Here is an 18,777-nt window from a genome sequence, read left to right as displayed (position 1 = left end):
AATTCTATATCTAGCAAAATGTTCCTTTAAAAGTGAAGGAGATATTAAGACATTTCCAGGTAAACAAAAACTGCGAGTTTTGTCGCTAATAGATCTGCCCTACAAGAAATGGTAAAGCGAGTCCTTCAGGCTGAAATGAAAGGACACTAGACAGTAAGTTGAATCCACGCGAAGAAATAGAGAACACCAGAAAGGTAACTACATAGTTAAATATAAAAGTGAGTATTAATGTATTTTCAGTTTGTAACTCCTCTTTTTCCCCTCATGTGATTAAAAAGACAACTACATAAAGCAACAGTTACAAATCTAAGTTGATAGACACATATTGTATAAAGATGTAATTTGTGATAATAAACATAAAAGGATGGGAATGGAGCTATATAGGAGCAATGTGTATATGATTGAAACTTGAACTAGAACTAGACTGTTATAAATTAAGATGTTAATTGTAATTTCCAGGGCAACCATTAAGAAAATAAAGATATACAGTAAAAAAAAAAAAAATGAGAAGGGGATCAGAATGGTGCACTAGAATATGTCTTTCTAATAGAAAAGAAGGCAATAATGGAGGAATTGAGGAATAAGAAAAGATATAAGACATATAGAAAACAAATAACAAAATGTCAGAAGTCTTTCCTTGTCAGTAATTATATTAAATGTAAATATAAGTAAACTCTCCAATTGAAAGGCAGAGATTGGCAGAATGGATAAAAGAAGAAAAAAAACTGTACAAAAGACTCATTTTAGATCCGAAGACAAAAGCAGGTTGAAAGTAAAAGAATGGAAAAAGGTAGTAATCAAAGAGAGCTGGAGTGGCTATACTAATATCAGACAAAATAGACTTTAAGACAAAAATTATTATGAGACAAAGGAGGACATATAATGATAAAAGTGTCAATCCAACAAAAAAAATAACAATTATAAACATATATGCAGCTAACAAAAGGAACCCAAAATATATCATGTAACAATTGACAGAAGGGAGAAGTAGATGGCTCAACAATAGTGGTAGGAGACTTCCCTACCACTTTCAATAAAGGATAGAACAACTGGAAAAAAAAAAAAAAGAAATAGAAGACTTGAACAACACTATAAACCAACTACACCTAACAGACATATGTAGAACAATCCACCCAACAACAGCTGAATACACATTCTTCTCAAGTGCACAGGGAACGTTCTCCAGGATAAACCACATGTCAGTCCATAAAACAAGTCTCAATAAGTTTAAAAAGATTGAAATCATACAAAGCATCTTCTACAAAAATGGAATGAAATTGAATTCAGATGCAGAAAGAAATCTGGAAAATTGACAAATATGTGGAAATTAAAGAACACACTCTTAAACAACCAATGAAACAAAGAAGAAATCACAAGAGAAATTAGAAAATACTTTGAGACTAATGAGAATGAAAACACAACTTACTAAGATTTATGGGATGCAGCCAAAGCAGTGCTCAGAGGGAAATTTATGGCTGTACATGCCTACATTAAAAAAGAAATATCTCAATAACCTAACTTTACACTTTAAGGAACTAGTAAAAGAAGTGCAAACTAGATACAAAGCAATCAGAAGGAGGGAGGTAATAAATAATAGAGTGAAAACAAAATAGAGAATAGAAAACAATAGATAGAATCAAAGAAACCAAAAGTTAGTTCTTTGAAAAGATCAACAAAATTAACATATCTTTAGCTAGACTGACAAAGGAAAATATGAGAGAAGACCCAAATAACTAAAATCTGAAATGAAAGTAGGGACGTTTCTACTGATCTTACAGAAATCAAAAAGATTTTAAGGTGAAACTGAACACTTGTATACCAACACATTAGATAACCTAAATGAAATTGACAAATTCCTAAAAACACACAAATTGCCAAAACTAGCTCAAAAAAGAAATAGAAAACCTGAACAGAACTATAAAAATTAAATAGTCATGTGCTGCATAATGACATTTGAGTCAATGACGGACTGCATATACAACAGTGGTCCCATAAGATTAGTACCATATAGCTAAGTGTGTAGTAGGCTGTACCACCTAGGTTTGTGTAAGTACATGCTATGATCTTCACACAACGACAAAAGAGCAGAAAAATGCGTTTCTCAGAATGTATCCCTGTTGTTAAGTGACACATGACTATAGATTGAATCACTAGTCGAAAACCTCGTAACAGAGAAAACTCCAAGACCAGATGACTACACTGGTTAATTCTGCCACACATTTAAAGAAGAATTAATACTAATCCTTCTCAAACTCTTCCAAAAAATTGAAGAGGAGGGAGCACTTCTGACTCATTCTTTGAGGCCAGCATTACCGTGATACCAAAGCCAGACAAAGATATCACCAAAAAGAAAAAAGGAAATTACAAAGTAATATTCCTTATGAATACAGATGCAAAAATCCCCAACAAAATACTAGCAAACTGAATCCAACAGCATATTAAAAGAATTATGCACCATGACCAAGTGGGATTTATCCCACACGTACAGGCGAGGTTCAACATAAGAAAATCAATGGATGCAATTCACCACATTAATAGAATGAAGGAAAAAACCCACATGATCATTTCAGTCGATACACAAAAAGCATTTGACAAATTCCAACACCCTTTCATAGTAAAAACACTCAGAAAACTAGGAATCTAGGGAACATGCCTCAACATTTATGAGCATTTATGAAAACCCACAGGTAACATTTTACTCAATGGTGAAAGATTGAAAGCTTTCTCCCTAAGATCAAGAACAAGACAAGGATGCCTGCTTTCACCACTACTATTCAACAGTGTAATGGTAGTTATAGCCAAAACAATATGCAAAGAAAGAAGGAAAAGGCATCTAAGTTGGAAAGTAAGAAGTAAAACTATCTGTATTTGCAGATGACATGATCCTATATATAGAAAATCCCAAAGAAGCCCCCAAAGCTAATAAATGAATTCAGCAAAGTTGCAGTGTTCAAAATCAACACACACAAGTCAGTTGTGTTTCTACAGACCAGGAATGAACAATCCAAAATGGGAGTTAAGAAAACAATTCCATTTACAATAGCATCCAACAATAAAATTATACCTAGGAAAAAACTTGACCAAGGAGGGGGAAAGACTTTTAGAGTTAAAACTAGAATACACTGCTGAAAAAAATTAAACAACACCTAAATAAATCAAAAGACATCCCATGTTAATGTATTGGAAGACTTAATCTTGATAAGATGACACTACTTCCCAAAGAGATCTACAGATTCAATACAATCCCTATTAAAATTCCAATGGTACTTTTTACAGAAATGGATAACGTGATCCTAAAATTCATACAGAATTGTAAGGTGCCCTGAGTACCCAAAGTAATATTGAAAAAGAAGCACAAAGTTGGAGGAATCACAGTTCCACCTATGAAAACTTACTACAAAGCTTCACTAACCAGAACAGTGTGGATCAGACATAACTATAGACATATAGACCGATGGAATAGAATTGAGGGTCCAGAAATAAACCTGTATATCTACGGCCAGTTGATTTTCAAGGGTGCCAGTGTCATTCAATGAGGAAAGAATAGTCTGTTCAACAAGCGACGCTGGGACAACTGGATATTTACATACACTATGTATAAAAATAAGCTCAAAATAGATCAATGACCTAAATAGAAGAGCTAAAACCATAAAACACTTAGAAGAAAATGGGTAAATCTTCATGACATTGAATTGGGCAGTGGAATCTTAGATATGACACCAAGGGCATGAATAACAAAAGAAAATATAGGTAAATTGGATTTTATAAAAATTAAAAGACTTTTATGCATCAAAAGACATTATCAAGAAAGTGAAAGGACAGCCTACAGAATAGGAAAAAATACTTGCAAATCATATATCTGATATGGGTGTAGTATCCAGAATACATAAGGAACTCTTAAAGCTCAACAACAAAACAACAAACAACTCAATTTGAAAATGGGGAAAGGGGGCTGACCTGGTGGCGCAGTGGTTAAGTTTGCAGGCTCTGCTTTGGTGGCCTGGGGTTTGCAGGTCTGGATCCCAGGCACAGACCAATGCACTGCTCCTCAAGCCATGCTGTGGCAGCATCCCACGTACAAAATAGAGGCAGATTGGCATAGATGTTAGCTCAGGGACTGTCTTCCTCAAGCAAAAAGAGGAAGATTGGCAACATGTTAGTTCAGGACCAATCTTCCTCGCAAAAAAAAATGGGCAAAGGACTTGAATAGACATTTCTCTAAAGAAGATGTACAAATGGCCAACAAGCACATGAAAAGATGCTCAATGTCATTAGTCCTTTGGAAAATCAAAATCAGAACTAAAACAAGATACCACCTCACATTCACTAAGTTGACCACAATTTTAAAAATGGAAAATAACAATTGTTGGCAAAGATGTGGAAAAAATTGGAACCTTCAGACATTGCTGGTGGGAATGTAAAATGGTGTGGCTGCTTTGAAAAACAGTTTGGTGGTTCTTCAAAAAGTTAAACATAGAATTATCATGTGACCTAGTAATTCTATTCCTAAGTATATACCCAAAAGAATTGAAAACAAGTACTCAAATACTTGTACATGAATGTTCATAGCAGCACTATTCACAATAGCCAAAAAGTGGAAACAACTGTAATGTCCAACTGATGAATGGATAAACAAAATATAGTATGTCCATTCAATGGCATATTACTCATTCATAAAAAGGGAATGAAGTACTGAAACACGCTACAATATGGAGGAATCTTTAAAAAATTATGCTAGGTGAAAAAAAACAAACACAAAAGGTCACGTATTGTATGATTTCGTTTATATGAAGTATCCAGAATAGTGAAATCCATAGAGACAGAAAGCAGATTGGTGGTTGGCATGGGCTGATGGGAGGGAAGAATGGGTAGCAGCTGCTTAATAGACATGGGGTTTTATTTTGGGGTCATGAAAATGTTTTAGACTGGATAGGGGTTATGGTCCCACAACATTGTGAATGTACTAAGTCCTACTGAATTGTACGCTTTACAATGATTAATTTTATGTTATGTGAATTTCACCTTAATTTTTAAAAATGGACAAAGGACTTGAGTAGACATTTCTCCAAGGAAGACATACAGATGGCCAGTAAGCACATAAAAAGCTGCCCAACATCATTAGTCTTTAGGGAAATGCTAGTAAAAAACATAATGAGATACTACTTACCACCCACTAGGATGGCAATAATTTTTTTAGAAGGAAAATAATGTGTTGCTGAGGATGTGGAGAAAGTGGAACCCTGATCCATTGCAGGTGGGAATATAGAATGGTTCAGTTGCTGTGGAAAAGTTTGGTGCTTCCTCAAAAATTTATATGTAAAATTACCATATGGCCAAGCAGTTCTGCTTCTAGGTACATACTCAAGACAATTGAAAACAGGTGTTCAGACAAAAACTTGTTCTTGAATGCTTGTAGCAACATTTTTCGTAGTGGACAAAATGTGGAAACAACCCAAATGTCTATCAACCGATAAATGGATAAACAAAATGTAGTGTATCCATACAATGGAATATTCAGTCATAAAAAGGAATGAAGTGCTACTAATAAATGCTATAACATGGATGAACCCTGAATACATGCTAAGTGAAAGAAGACTGATGCAAAAGGCCACATATGGTACGAAATGTCCAGAATAGGCAAATCTGTAGAGACACAAAGTAGATTAAAGGAGAGAGGCAAATTGGGAGTGTATTAGTTTGCTATGGCTGTCATAACAAAATACCGTAGACTGGGTGGCTTAAACAACAGAAATTTTTCTCACAATTCTGGAGGCTAGAAGTCCAAGATCAAGGTGTTGGCAGGTTTGGTTTCTTCTGAGGCCTCTCTCCTTGGTTTGCAGATGGCTGCCTTCTCACCATGTCCTCGTATGGCCTTTCCTTTGTGTGTGCACATCCCTTGTCACTTTGTCCAAATTTCTCCTTGTAAGGGCACCAGTCAGATTGGATTAAGGCCCAACCTAACGGCCTCATTTTACCTTAATCACCTTTTTAAAGGCTCTATCTCCAAATATAGTCACATTCTGAGATACTAGGGGTTATGGCTTCAACGTGAATTTGGGGGAAAGGTGATTCAGACCATCACAGGGAGTGACTGCTTAATAGATGTGGGCTTTCTTTTTGGGGTGATGAAAATATTATGGAATTAGATAGTAGTAATGCTTCCACAATGTTGTGAATGTAAAAAAAGTCACCAAATCACACACTTTAAAATGGTTAAATTGGTGAATTTTATGTTTTCTGAATTTAACCTCAATTTAAAAAAGCAAACAGCCAGAGAGAGACCTGTAGATTAAAAGACATATCATTCACATCATCATAATCCCAGAAGTAGAGTAGAAAGAATGTGGTGCTGAAAAAGTCTACTCTCCTCACTTCTATTCAACTTTGTACTGGAAGTCTTAGCCAGTGCAATAAAACAAGAAATAAAAGGCATATAGATTGGCAAGGAATAAATAAATTGATCCCTATTTGCATAAGACATGGTTGTGTACATAGAAAATCCTAAAGAATCTACAAAGAAATTCATAGAATAAGTGAGTTAAGTGATGTCACAGCATACAATGTCAACATACAAAAGCAATTATATTTTTATATGCTAGCAATATAAAATTAGAAATGAAAATTTTAACACAGTAGCACTTACAATACTTCCCAAAAATGAAATACTTAGGTGTAAATTTATCAAAACACGTCTCAGATCTATATGCTGAAAAATCACAAAATGATGAAAGAAATCAAAGAAAACCTAATTAAATGGAAAGATGTACCATATTTATGGATTGGAAGACTTAACATAGTGAAGATTTCAGTTCTCCCCAAATTAATCTATAGATTTAGAGTAATAGCAATCAAAATTTCAGCAAGATTTTTTTTTTGGAGATATAGACAAACTGATTGTAAATTTATATGGAAAGGCAAAAGAACTTGAATACCTTAAACAATTTTGAAAAGGAAGAATAAAGTTGGAGGAATTACACTACACAATTTTAAGACCTACTATGAATCTACAATAATCAAGATGGTGTGGTATTGGTTAAGTGATAAACACTTAGATCAGTGGATCAGAATAGAGTCCAGAAATAGACCCACACAAAGATGGCCAGTTGATTTTTGACAAAACTGGAAAAGGTATTTGGTGGAGAAAGGATAGCATTTTTGACAAATGGCATTAGAACAATTAGATTACCATGTATGAAATAATAAACATCAATCCTAAGCTCATGCCAAATATCATATAAAAATTATCTCTAAAGGGATCATAAGTCCAAATAGAGAACATAAAACTATGAAAGTTTTAGAGGAAAAGATAGGAGAAAATCTGTATGATATTGGGTTTGCCAACAAGTTCTTAAAGATGGAATCAAAAGCATTTTCCATAACAGAGAAATTTAATAAATGAGACTTCATCAAAGTTAAAAACTTTGCTGAGTGAAAGAAACTGTTAAGAGAATGAAAAGACTGGCAACAGAAAGAGTGAAAACATTTGCAAATCACATATCCTACAATAGACTTGATAGAATGTATAAAGAACTCTCAAAACTCAACAATAAAAAAGCAACCCAATTAAAAATGGGCAAAAGACGTGAGCAGATACTTTACCAACAAGTATATAAGGATGGCAGAGAAGCACATGAAAAGATGCTGAACATCACTAGCTATTAGGGAAATGAAAGTTGAAACCATGATGAGAAGATATCCCTGCATATCTGTTAGAGTCACTAAAATAAAAAATACAGTACCATGTTCTGGCAAGGATGCAGAACTGGAACTCTCATAAAATGCTGGTGGAGGTGCACAATGGTACAGTCACTTTACAAAACTATTGGATAGTTTAATATAAACTTAAACATATGCTTACTTTGTAACCCATCAGTCTTACTCATTGTTATATGCCATAGAGAAATGAACACAATTTCACACAAAACCCTGTATGTATATGTTTATAGCAGCTCTATTCATAATTGGCATAAGTAGAAACAACCTAAATTCCTTTAATAGGTGAATGGATTACCAAACTCTAAGACATCCATACAATGGAGAACTACTCAGCAATAAAAAGGAATGAACTTTTTTTTTTTTTTGGTGAGGAAGATCAGCCCTGAGCTAACATCCATGCCGATCCCCCTCTTTTTGCTGAGGAAGACCGGCCCTGAGCTAACATTTATTGCCAGTCCTCCTCCTTTTTTTTCCCTTTTTCTCCCCAAAGCCCCAGTAGATAGTTGTATGTCATAGTTGCACATCCTTCTAGTTGCTGTATGTGGGACGCCGCCTCAGCATGGCCTGACAAGCGGCGCGTCGGTGCGCGCCCGGGATCCGAACCCGGGCCGCCAGCAGCGGAGCGCGCGCACCTAACCGCCAAGTCATGGGGCTGGCCCGAAAAAGGAATGAACTTTTGAGGGGCCGGCCCCGTGGCATAGCGGTTAGGTGCGCGCGCTCCGCTGCTGGCGGCCCGGGTTCGGATCCCGGGCGCGCACCGACGCGCCGCTTGTCAGGCCATGCTGAGGCGGCGTCCCATATAAAGTGGAGGAAGATCGGCACGGATGTTAGCTCAGGGCCAGTCTTCCCTCAGCAAAAAGAGGAGGATTGGCATGGATGTTAGCTCAGGGCTGATCTTCCTCACGCTCACACACACACACAAAATAAATAAATTTTTAAAAAAAGGAATGAACTTTTGATACAAGCAACAACTTGGAAGAATTTCAGAGGCTGAGTGAAAGAAGCCAGTCTTAAATGGTTACATGCTGTGTGATTGCCTTTATATGATATTCTCAAAAAGATGAAATTATAGGGATAGAGAACAGGTCAGTGGTTGCTAGGGCTTAGGGATGGGGGGAAGGGTATGAGTATAAAGGGATAGGATGGGGGAGTTTTTTAGGGTTGGTGGTGGAAAATTCTGTATCCTCATTAAAGTGGTTACAGGAATCTGTACATATGTTAAAATTCATTGATCTGTATTCCACACAGTCAATTGGACTGTATGGCAATTAAAAGCAAAAAAAATTTAATAAGTTGTAAGTTATAAGTTATAAGTCATATGACCTCTGTGACAAGTAATTTGAAAATCTAAAGGAAATGGGTGATTTCTTAGGAAAATATACCAAAATTGATTAAGAAATAGAAAACTTATTCAGTGCAGTTATCAAAGCAGAGGCTGAAAATGGTGATTAAGTATCGATGATTTTAAAAGATACCAAGTTTACATGGCTTTACATCTGAATTCTAACTAACCTTTGAAGGATAGTTGGTTCTAATTCAATTTACACATTTTCCCAGACCATACAAAAAGGTTAAAAGCTCCCCAATTGTTTTTTTTTAATAGCTAGAATAATTTTAACACCAAAACATGATTATAATTTTTTATAATTTTATTTATTTATTTTTTCCCCCAAAGCCCCAGTAGATAGTTGTATGTCATAGCTGCACATCCTTCTAGTTGCTGTATATGGGACGCGGCATCAGCATGGCCAGAGAAGCGGTGCATCGGTGCGCACCCGGGATCCGAACCCCGGGCTGCCAGCAGCGGAGCACGCGCACTTAACCGCTAAGCCATGGGGCCGGCCCAAAACATGATTAGAGATAGCATAGAAAAAGAAAACTATTGACCAATCTCACTTATATATGTAAAAATTCAGAATAAAATATCAGCAAACAAACATAACAGTGTATTAAGGAATGATACACAATGACCAAGTGCAGTTTAATCCAGAAACATAAGGTTCGTTCAGCTTCAGGAAATCTAAACGTAATTCAGAATGTAATATAATTCATTATGTCAACAAATTAAAGGAGAAAAACCACACGGTTTCGTCAATAGATACTGGGAAGACGTTTGACAAATTAAAAGTCATTGCTAATGGAAACTGTCAGGTCCTTGACATGCATCATCTCATTTCATTCTCCCAGCGACCCTGTGCCCCCTTTTACTGATGAGGAAACTGGAGCTCAGAGGTTAAGGGACTTCATCAAAGTCACAAAGCTGGCATACAGGGTCATTCTCGATGTCCGACATTGATTTTTACCAATCTGACAGACACAATATTAGTCTTCTCACGTTTGTCAGCCCTGAGTTGCCCATTTATATCCTTTGCTTTATTTTCTTTGGAGTTGTTTATCTTTTTTTCTGCTGACTTGCATGATTTCTTTATATGTCCTGGAAATTTCATCTTTTGTCTGTCAAGTATGTTGCAAATATTTACCCGTAGGCTGACTTCGTTTATTGTGTCATTTGTCAGACAAAAGCTTTAAAACAGTGAATCAGTTATCCATCATTTTATTTGTGCCTTTTGCTTTTCTTCTTTAAAAGACCTTTCTTTTCCTCAAGACCATAAATATAGTCTTATGTATTTTCTTCTTATTCTTTTGTAATTTTGGCTTTTACATTTAGAACCTTAATTTATCTGGAACTTACTTTAGTTAACTCCTTGCAGTCAGAGTCTAACCTCATTTTGTCCCAGCAGATCAATAGTTTTCCCTGAACCACTTTTTGAGCAGTTTCCCACAAACCTGCTTATTTGAAAGGCCATTTTGATCATATATTAAGTTTCTTTATATACATGAGCCCATTTCTGGTCCCTCCTTTATTCCCTTGATCTATTTGTCTATTCCTTTGCCAATACCATACTGTTTCTTTGCTTAGTTACTATGGCTTTTTAGCATAGAAACAGGCAGTGTGTACAGTGGCCGAGAACATGGGGCCTTGAGCCAGATAGCCTGGTTTGACTCCTGAAGCTACCTTTAACTAGGTGTGTGACTTTGGGCAAATAACTCAAGCTCTCTCTCCCTCACTTTCCTTTGTGAAATGGAGAGATTAATTCACTACTTACCTCTTAAAGTTATTGTGAAGATGAGATGAATCAATGTAAGTAAAGCACTTAGGATAATGTATGGCAAATGGGAAGACTCAATAAATCCAAGCTGTTCCAGGATTTAGACTTGGTAGGGCATTTATACTCCACCACAGCTCATTCTACTTTCTCCAAAGTATCCTGCAGTCAGCAATTTTTATTAGGATTGCTTTGAATTTATAGATTAATTTAGGGAAGAATTGATACTTTTACAACATTGAGTCTTTCCAGCCGTGAACTTGGTATATATCTCTCCCTTCATTTATCTTGTTTTATTTTCTTCAGAAATATATTGACATTTTCTTCATAATGAAAACTGGCATATTGCAACATCCACTCTGCTCAATCAGCAGCAGTGGTTTCAGGTTCAACTAGATGTTTCACATTCACAAAACCCAAATAGGCAATCCTGGCATCTGTTTAGACTTGGTTTTGCAGAAGGATGCAGGACAAGAAACCCAGCTTGCTGGCCGGCCAGCAGCAACAAGCATTCTCATAGCTGTCTAGAGCTTTTCTCTGGCCCCCCAGTTAACAGCTCAGGTGTGAAGGAATGAGAGCATATGGGATAGGGATGGAGGAGAACAGGAGCCACTGTGGCTTAGAAGCCCTATGTCCCAAATTAGGTACCACTCTGTCTTGTCCCCTCTGCATAGCCTGTGTCCCAGCCAGGGACAGGGCCCAGGAACAGGAGGTATACTACACTTGGGGAGCCTGAGCTGTGACTCCTAGCAGGCTCTCGCAACCCAGATGCAGGGTACCACCCAGGGTGTTTTACCAGAAGCAGGCTCCCTTGGTCACACAGCTGACAGTCCACTTTCATCAGGTTTCCAGGGGAACCGAGCTAGAAAGCTAATCCAAGGTCAGTTCCCTACCTCAAAGGAGAAAGGGGTTTGGTAATCCTATTTTCATGGGTACTATTTCCAGAAGGAGGAGAGAATAAATGGCAGCAAACCCAACAAATATCCACTATCGTGTTTCTCATTAGAATCATAGTTTTTGTTGCTCTTCTAAATAGGATTTTTTTCTTTTTCTATTATAAATTCTGGATGGTTATTCTTGCTATATTAATGCCGTGGATTTCTCTGTTGATCTTGTAAGTAGCCACACTGCTGAACTCTCTTAATACTAATAGTTTGTCATTGGATTGTGTTGGATTTTTCTAGGTAGGTGACTATATCATCTGCAAATAATGACAGGTTTGACTGCTTCCAGTATTTATATGTGTGTGCATATTTTTTTTTTCAGGAGCATTCTTATTTCATTGATATGGACCTATAAAAGTTGAATAGCAGAGTTGGGTGGCAAACATTATTGTCTTTCTGACTCTGATGGGACTACTTCTGATGTTCCATCATTAAGTATGAGTTTGTTATGATTTTGTGGTAGACACCCGCTATTTCTTTATTGAGTTAAGGAAGTTTCTTTTTAATTCTAGTTTACTGAGAGTTTTTAATCATGAATGTCTCTTTAGTTTTAACAAATGCCTGTGTCATTTCCTGAGTTGATAATGCAGTTGTTTTCCCTTTAAGCTAGTAAAGGTAATTATTTACATTGAAAGCTTTTTATACAGTAAACTGTTGCTGCATTCCTGAGATAAACCCCACTTTGCCATGATACATTGTTCTTTTAATATAAAGTGTATTCTATTTGCTAATATTTGGCTTAAGACTGTTGCATTTATGTTCATAAGTGAGATTAGCTTGAAGTGTTCTTAGAATTCTCTCGTCTAGTTTTGGTATCAGGATTATTTTATTAAGTTATAAAATGAGTTAGACTTTTTTGGTCTTTTCTAGAAAGACAATATAGCATAATAGTTAAGAACATGGCTCTGTAACCAGATGCTTTGGTTGGAATCCTGATTTTCCACTGTCTTGACTTCTAACACTATAGGTTGCTTTTGCCTATTTTTGAACCGTATATAAATGGAGTCATATAGGATATACTCTTTTGTGTCGAGTTTCTTTCAGTCAGTGTTATGTTTGTGAGATTCATCCATGTTGTTACCTGAAGCAATAGTTTAGTAATTCTCATTGCTGGATAGTATTCCATTGTATGAGTATACCACAGTTTGTTTATTCATTCTACTATTGAGAGACAGTTCCAGTTTTTAAATGCTTTTACAAATTATGCTGCTATGAATATTCCTGTTGTGAACATATGTACATTTGTTGGGTATTTCTGTTGGGTACATACCTAGGAGTGGAATATGTATGTACATGTATATATATGTTCAGCTTTAGTAGATAATGGCAGCAGTTTTCCAAAGTATCTGTACCAATTTTCACTCCTAACAGCAATATCGGAGAGTTACTTCCTCCACATCCCTGCCAATACTTGGTACTGTCTTGTTCATTTTCGCCATTCTGGTGAATGTGTAGTAGTATTGCCTTGTGACTAATTTGCATTTTATTGATCACTAATAAAGTTGAAAACCTTTTCGTGTGTTTTTTTTAGGTCTAGCATTTTATGATTATATGAATAGCATCTGTCTTATTTATATATGGATATAGTCCTTAGATTAACCCTTATGTTCATAGCCCCAAAATTAAAGTCTAATAAGTAGGGTTTTTTAATTTAGGTCTGTAATATGTACATAACAGTTTATTAGGTTGTATTAGTTAAAATTACATTTGGTTGAGAACCAAGCAAAAACTCCAAAAGTAATGCCTTAAGCAAAGTTAAATTCTCCTTCATGGAAAAGAAATAAATAGGTAGACAGTAAATGGCTGTTATTAGGGAAACAGGCATCTTCTATCTTGTTGCTCCATTTACAGGGTCTCCAAATAGTCCAAGATGGATGTTAAAGTTTCAGACATACAATGATATTGTAAACAGCAAATGGAAGTTTTAAAAAAAATCCCCTTCCTTTTAAGGAATCTTCCTGCTAGTACATATAACTTTTTCATAAATGTCTTATTGGCTAACAATTACATGATAACAACTAGCTGCAAAAGTTGCTAAGAAATATTCTAGCTTAGAGGCAATGCACGCAGCTAAAAATTAGGGCTTTTGTTTACTATGAAAGATGCTTAGAGAATATTTAGAGCAGTTTCTTTCATACAGGATGTGGTGAAGAGAAATCAAAGTAAAAGCTGCAGTCCCTGCTCTTACAGAGAATCTCAAATGTATTGAGTAGTAAAGACTGTTATGCAGGATTCAACCAAAAAGTCAAGGAATAAACATTGTGGTAGGAAATTTAAGGGACCTAGGAATTCATGAAAGGAAAAGGGCAACCTAGACAGAAACACAGAAAACATGACATAGGCACAGAATAAACATTCATTGAATGAAAGAAGGAATAATTGATTAATTGAGCTTTCTACTCATTTTTTTTCCCATTGAGAACATCTCAAAGTCACACAATACTGTGAGGGAGTTATTTTAGCATTTAATTGCTTATAATGATGGATTATACTTTGGGGGCTTGATACAATAAATTATGCACCGTGTATTAATAAACATCATTTTTTGTTTGTACTCCTATCTTTCTCAAAAGGGGTAAAAGTAGAATGTTCCCAGTAGCTTAGGAATGTTATGAGCCATTAGTTAATGAAAAAAAACAGTCCCAGTTGCACAAAATCTTCCCTTCCCTAAATGTAACAACGTTTCCAAAGTTTATAGGTATTGCATATTTAGAGATAAGGCCAACCTCCCACCATGCAGAAAGATAATAATGAAAAAGTAACTTTAAAAACAACACTCATTCATCTTTGTGATATATCTATGAGGGAATTAACTACTGGCATGAACTACAAATTACATGCAGGGTGACATCTGCAAGATGGCAGACTAGGAGGAAAAGTCTAGGACCAGATGGCCTCATGGGTGAATTCTACCAAAAATTCAAAGAAGAATTAATACCAATCCTTCTTCAACCCTCGTAAAACATAGAAGAGGGAACACTTCCAAACTCATTTTATGAGGTCAGCATCACCCTGATAGCAAAGCCAGACAAAGATACCACGAGAAAAGAATACTATAGACCAATATCCCTAATGAACAGAGATGCAAAGATTTTCAATTCAATACTAGCAAACTGAATTCAACAGCATATTAAAAGCATTATGCATCATGAACAAGTGGGATTTATCCCTGGGATATGAGGATGTTTCAACATATGCAAGTCAGTCAATATGATACACCACATTAACAGACTGAAAGATAAAAACCACATGATCATCTCAATTGATGCAGAAAAAGCCTGATAAAAACTCTCAAAATGATAGGTATAGAAGGAACTTACCTCACTGTAATAAATGCCATACATGAAAAGGCCAAAGCTAACATGATAATCGATGGGGGGAAGACTGAAAGCTTTCCCTCTGAGATCCAGTACAAGGCAAAGATGTCCACTCTCGCCACTTCTAATCAACATAGTACTGGAAGTCTTAGCCAGAGCAATTAGAAATAGAAATACAAGGCACCCAAATCAGAAGTAAAATTTATCTGTTTGCAGATGACATGATCATATATGTAGAAAACCCTAAAGACTTAACAAAAACTATCAGAACTAATAAATTCAGTAAAATTGCAGAATACAAAATCAACATACAAAAATTACTCGTTTCTATACACAAACAATGAACTATCCAAAAAGGAGATTAAGAAAACAATCCTATTCAGAATAGCAAAAAAAGAATAAAATACTTAGGAATAGACTTAACCAAAGTCAAAGACTTATACACTGAAAATTATAAAAATGCTGATAAAGGAAATTAAAGACACAGATAAATGGAAAGACATCCCATGTTCATGGATTGGAAGAATTAATATTGTTAAAATGTCCATACTACCTAAAGTCATCTAAAGAGTCAGTGCATTCCCTATCAAAATCCCAATGGCATTTTTTACAGAAATAGAAAAAACAAACCTAAAATTCATATGGTACCCCACAAAAGACCCCAAATAGCCAAATCAATCTTGAGCAAGAATAATGAAGATGGAAGCATCACACTTCCTGATTTCAAAATATATTACAAAGCTACAGTAATCAAACTGTATGGTACTGGCCACAAAAACAGACATCTTGACCAATGAAACAAAATCGAAGGCCCAGAAATAAATCCACGCATCTATAGTCAACTGGTCTTCCACAAGAGTGCCAAGAATACACAATAAAATCAATAAATGATTTTGGGAAAACTGGATATCCACATGCAGAAAAATGAAATCGGACCCTTTACACCATATACAAAAATCAACTCAAAATGGATTAAAGACTTTGAGATGTGAAACCTAAAACCATAAAATTACTAGAAGAAAACAAAGAAAAGGCTTTTGTGTGTGTGTGTCTGCGGAGGGGGGGGAGATTAGCCCTGAGGTAACATCTGTTGCCAATCCTCCTCTTTTTGCTGAGGAAGATTGGCTCTGGGCTAACATCTGTGCCCATCTTCCTCTACTTTATACGTGGGATGCCTGCCACGCATTGCTTGATAAGCGGTGCATAGGTCTGCGCCTGGGATCCAAACCTGTGAATCCTGGGCCACCAAAGTGGAGTGCATGAACTTAACCACTATGCTACCGGGCCGGCTCCCTACAAGGAAAAAGCTTTTTGACATGGGTCTTGGCAATGATTTTTTGGATACAGCAACAAAAGGAAAAATAGACAAGTGGGATTGCATCAAACTAAAATGTTTCTGCACAGCAAAGGAAACACTCAGCAGAATGAAAAGGTAACCTGTGGAATGGGAGAAAATATTTGTAAACTATGTATCTGATAAGGGGTTAATATCTAAAATATGCAAGGAACTCAATAACAAAAAAACAACCCATTTAAAAAATGGGCAAAGGACTTGAATAGACATATCTCGAAAGAAGACATGCAAATGGCCAACAGGTATATGAAAAGGTGCTCATCACTAATCATCAGGGATGTACACACATATACACACACATGATGGAATATTATTGAGACTTAAAAAAGGAAATCTTGCCATTTCTGACAACATGGATGAACTTTGAGGACATTATGCTAAGTGAAATAAGCCAGACACAGAAAGATAAATATTGCATGATCTCACTTATGTGTGGAATCTAAAATAGTCAAACTCATAGAACCAGAGAGTAGAATGGTGGTTGCCAGGGACTAAGGGGTGGGGGAAATGGGGAGATGTTGTTCAAAGGGTACAAAGTTTCAGTTATGCAGGATAAATAAATTCTGAAGATCTAATGTACAGCATGGTGACTCTAGTTAACAATACTGTATTATATACTTGAAATTCGCTAAGGTAAATCTTAAGTGTTCTCATCCCTCCCAAAGAAAATGGTAACTATGTGAGGTGAAAAATATATTAAATAATTTACTGTGATTATTTCACAATGTGTATGTATATCAAAACATCAAGTTGTACATTTTAATTGTATACAGTTTCTATGTGTCAGTTATACCTCAATAAGCTGAAAAAAATTACATGCAAGGTCAGAGCTCAAAAAATAAAAGGTATAAGCAACAGAATTGGGATGTGAAAGCCTCTTTGTCTTTGTTTCCATTCTTTCAGGAAAAAGACAATAGCTGTTTCACTAGATGGAAAGCAAATGCAGGGATTGCGAAAGTGCGATACTGCATCTAGTGTTTTTATTTTTGAAAATGTCTACAACTGCTTATGAATTCCCCTAGGTAACTATCTGTTCTTCATGTTGATGACATTATTCTTTATGGATGATTGATGATTACTGTTAATTGAAGTACAAAGCACTAATTTTCTCTGAACTTTGGAATGATTTAATGGAAACATTTAAAGTATTAAGAACAAACTTATTTTTGTAGGGTGGTGAAGATTAGAGGTCTGAAAAATCTATTTGGTAGTGCATTGCTGGAGGGAAAACTTTTTGGCTGGAAATTTATTCCCCATGTTAGTTCCACCACAATTTCACAATGTGTTTTTCATTGCGTTATCAATAAGTGGTGCTCATCTTGTAAAGGAGAAATGCTACCATAATAGAAGAAACGAGAAAAATAATTGAATTCTTAGTCACTAGAGCCTAAAGTACTTTAAAAGGTCTCTGAGTGTCTTTCAGAAACTTGTGTCTGCAGAAATAAAGTGGCTGGGCAAGAGCAGGACCAGTGCTCACTCTGTGTCTTCTTTTAAGAATGTCAAGGCCCAAGTCTATTTAACTTAAGAAGGCATTGACAAGATCCTCAAAGTCATCACTAGAAGCACTGCTTCTGTGTTTCATAGAAACAGATTTTTATTGGGCTGTCATTTGAATTCCTGAGCCTTATCCTTGTTTTATCTTCACTCTGCTTTTAAATTTTTTCTTCTGCCTTTATGGGGTTACAAATGGTCTAGAACCTACACATAAATCAGGTTTAGGTCTAGAATGTCATCACACATAAAATAATAGAGATAATCATGAACAGTGAAAATTAGGACACCCGTTGAATGTTCTGTTGTCTTTTTTTTAACCACCTTAATCTTTAAGACCTTATTTTAGCTGCACAGTGTTATTCTTTTCTTTTCTTTTTGTTGTTTCTTTTTTTTTTTAACAGCTTCATTATGGTATAATTGATATACAAAGAACTGCATATATTTGATATATACAGTTTGATGAATTTGGATATAGGTAAATAGACATGATACCATCACCACAATCAAGGTAATAGACATATCCAACAATTCCAAAGTTTCCTTGTGTCTTGTTTTTGTTTAGTTTTATTTTGTTTTTGTGGTAAGAGGACAACATGAGATCTACTCTCTTAAATTTTGAAGTGCACAATACAGTATTGTTAACTATAGGCATCATGTTGTACAGCAGATCTCTAGAACTTATTCGTGTAGCATAATTGAAACTTCATGCCCATTGAATAACAATCCCCCTTTATCCTACTCCTATCCACTGGCAACCATCGTTCCATTCTCTGCTTCTATGAATTTGACTATTTTAGATACCTCCTATAAGTGGAATCATGCAATATTTGTCTTTCTGTGATTGG

At 35.8% G+C, this 18,777-nt stretch overlaps 1 protein-coding gene across 1 annotated transcript in view; it reads left to right on the top strand.

Annotated features, from left to right (window-relative positions):
• Positions 1-18,777, top strand: part of BRCC3 (BRCA1/BRCA2-containing complex subunit 3) — a 90,917-nt gene that overhangs the window by 28,075 nt on the left and 44,065 nt on the right.

Source organism: Diceros bicornis, chromosome X, assembly GCF_020826845.1.
Source record: "Diceros bicornis minor isolate mBicDic1 chromosome X, mDicBic1.mat.cur, whole genome shotgun sequence".
Lineage (NCBI taxonomy): Eukaryota > Metazoa > Chordata > Mammalia > Perissodactyla > Rhinocerotidae > Diceros > Diceros bicornis.
Note: the sequence above shows the minus strand (reverse complement) of the source record. Positions and strands in the feature narration are given on the sequence as shown.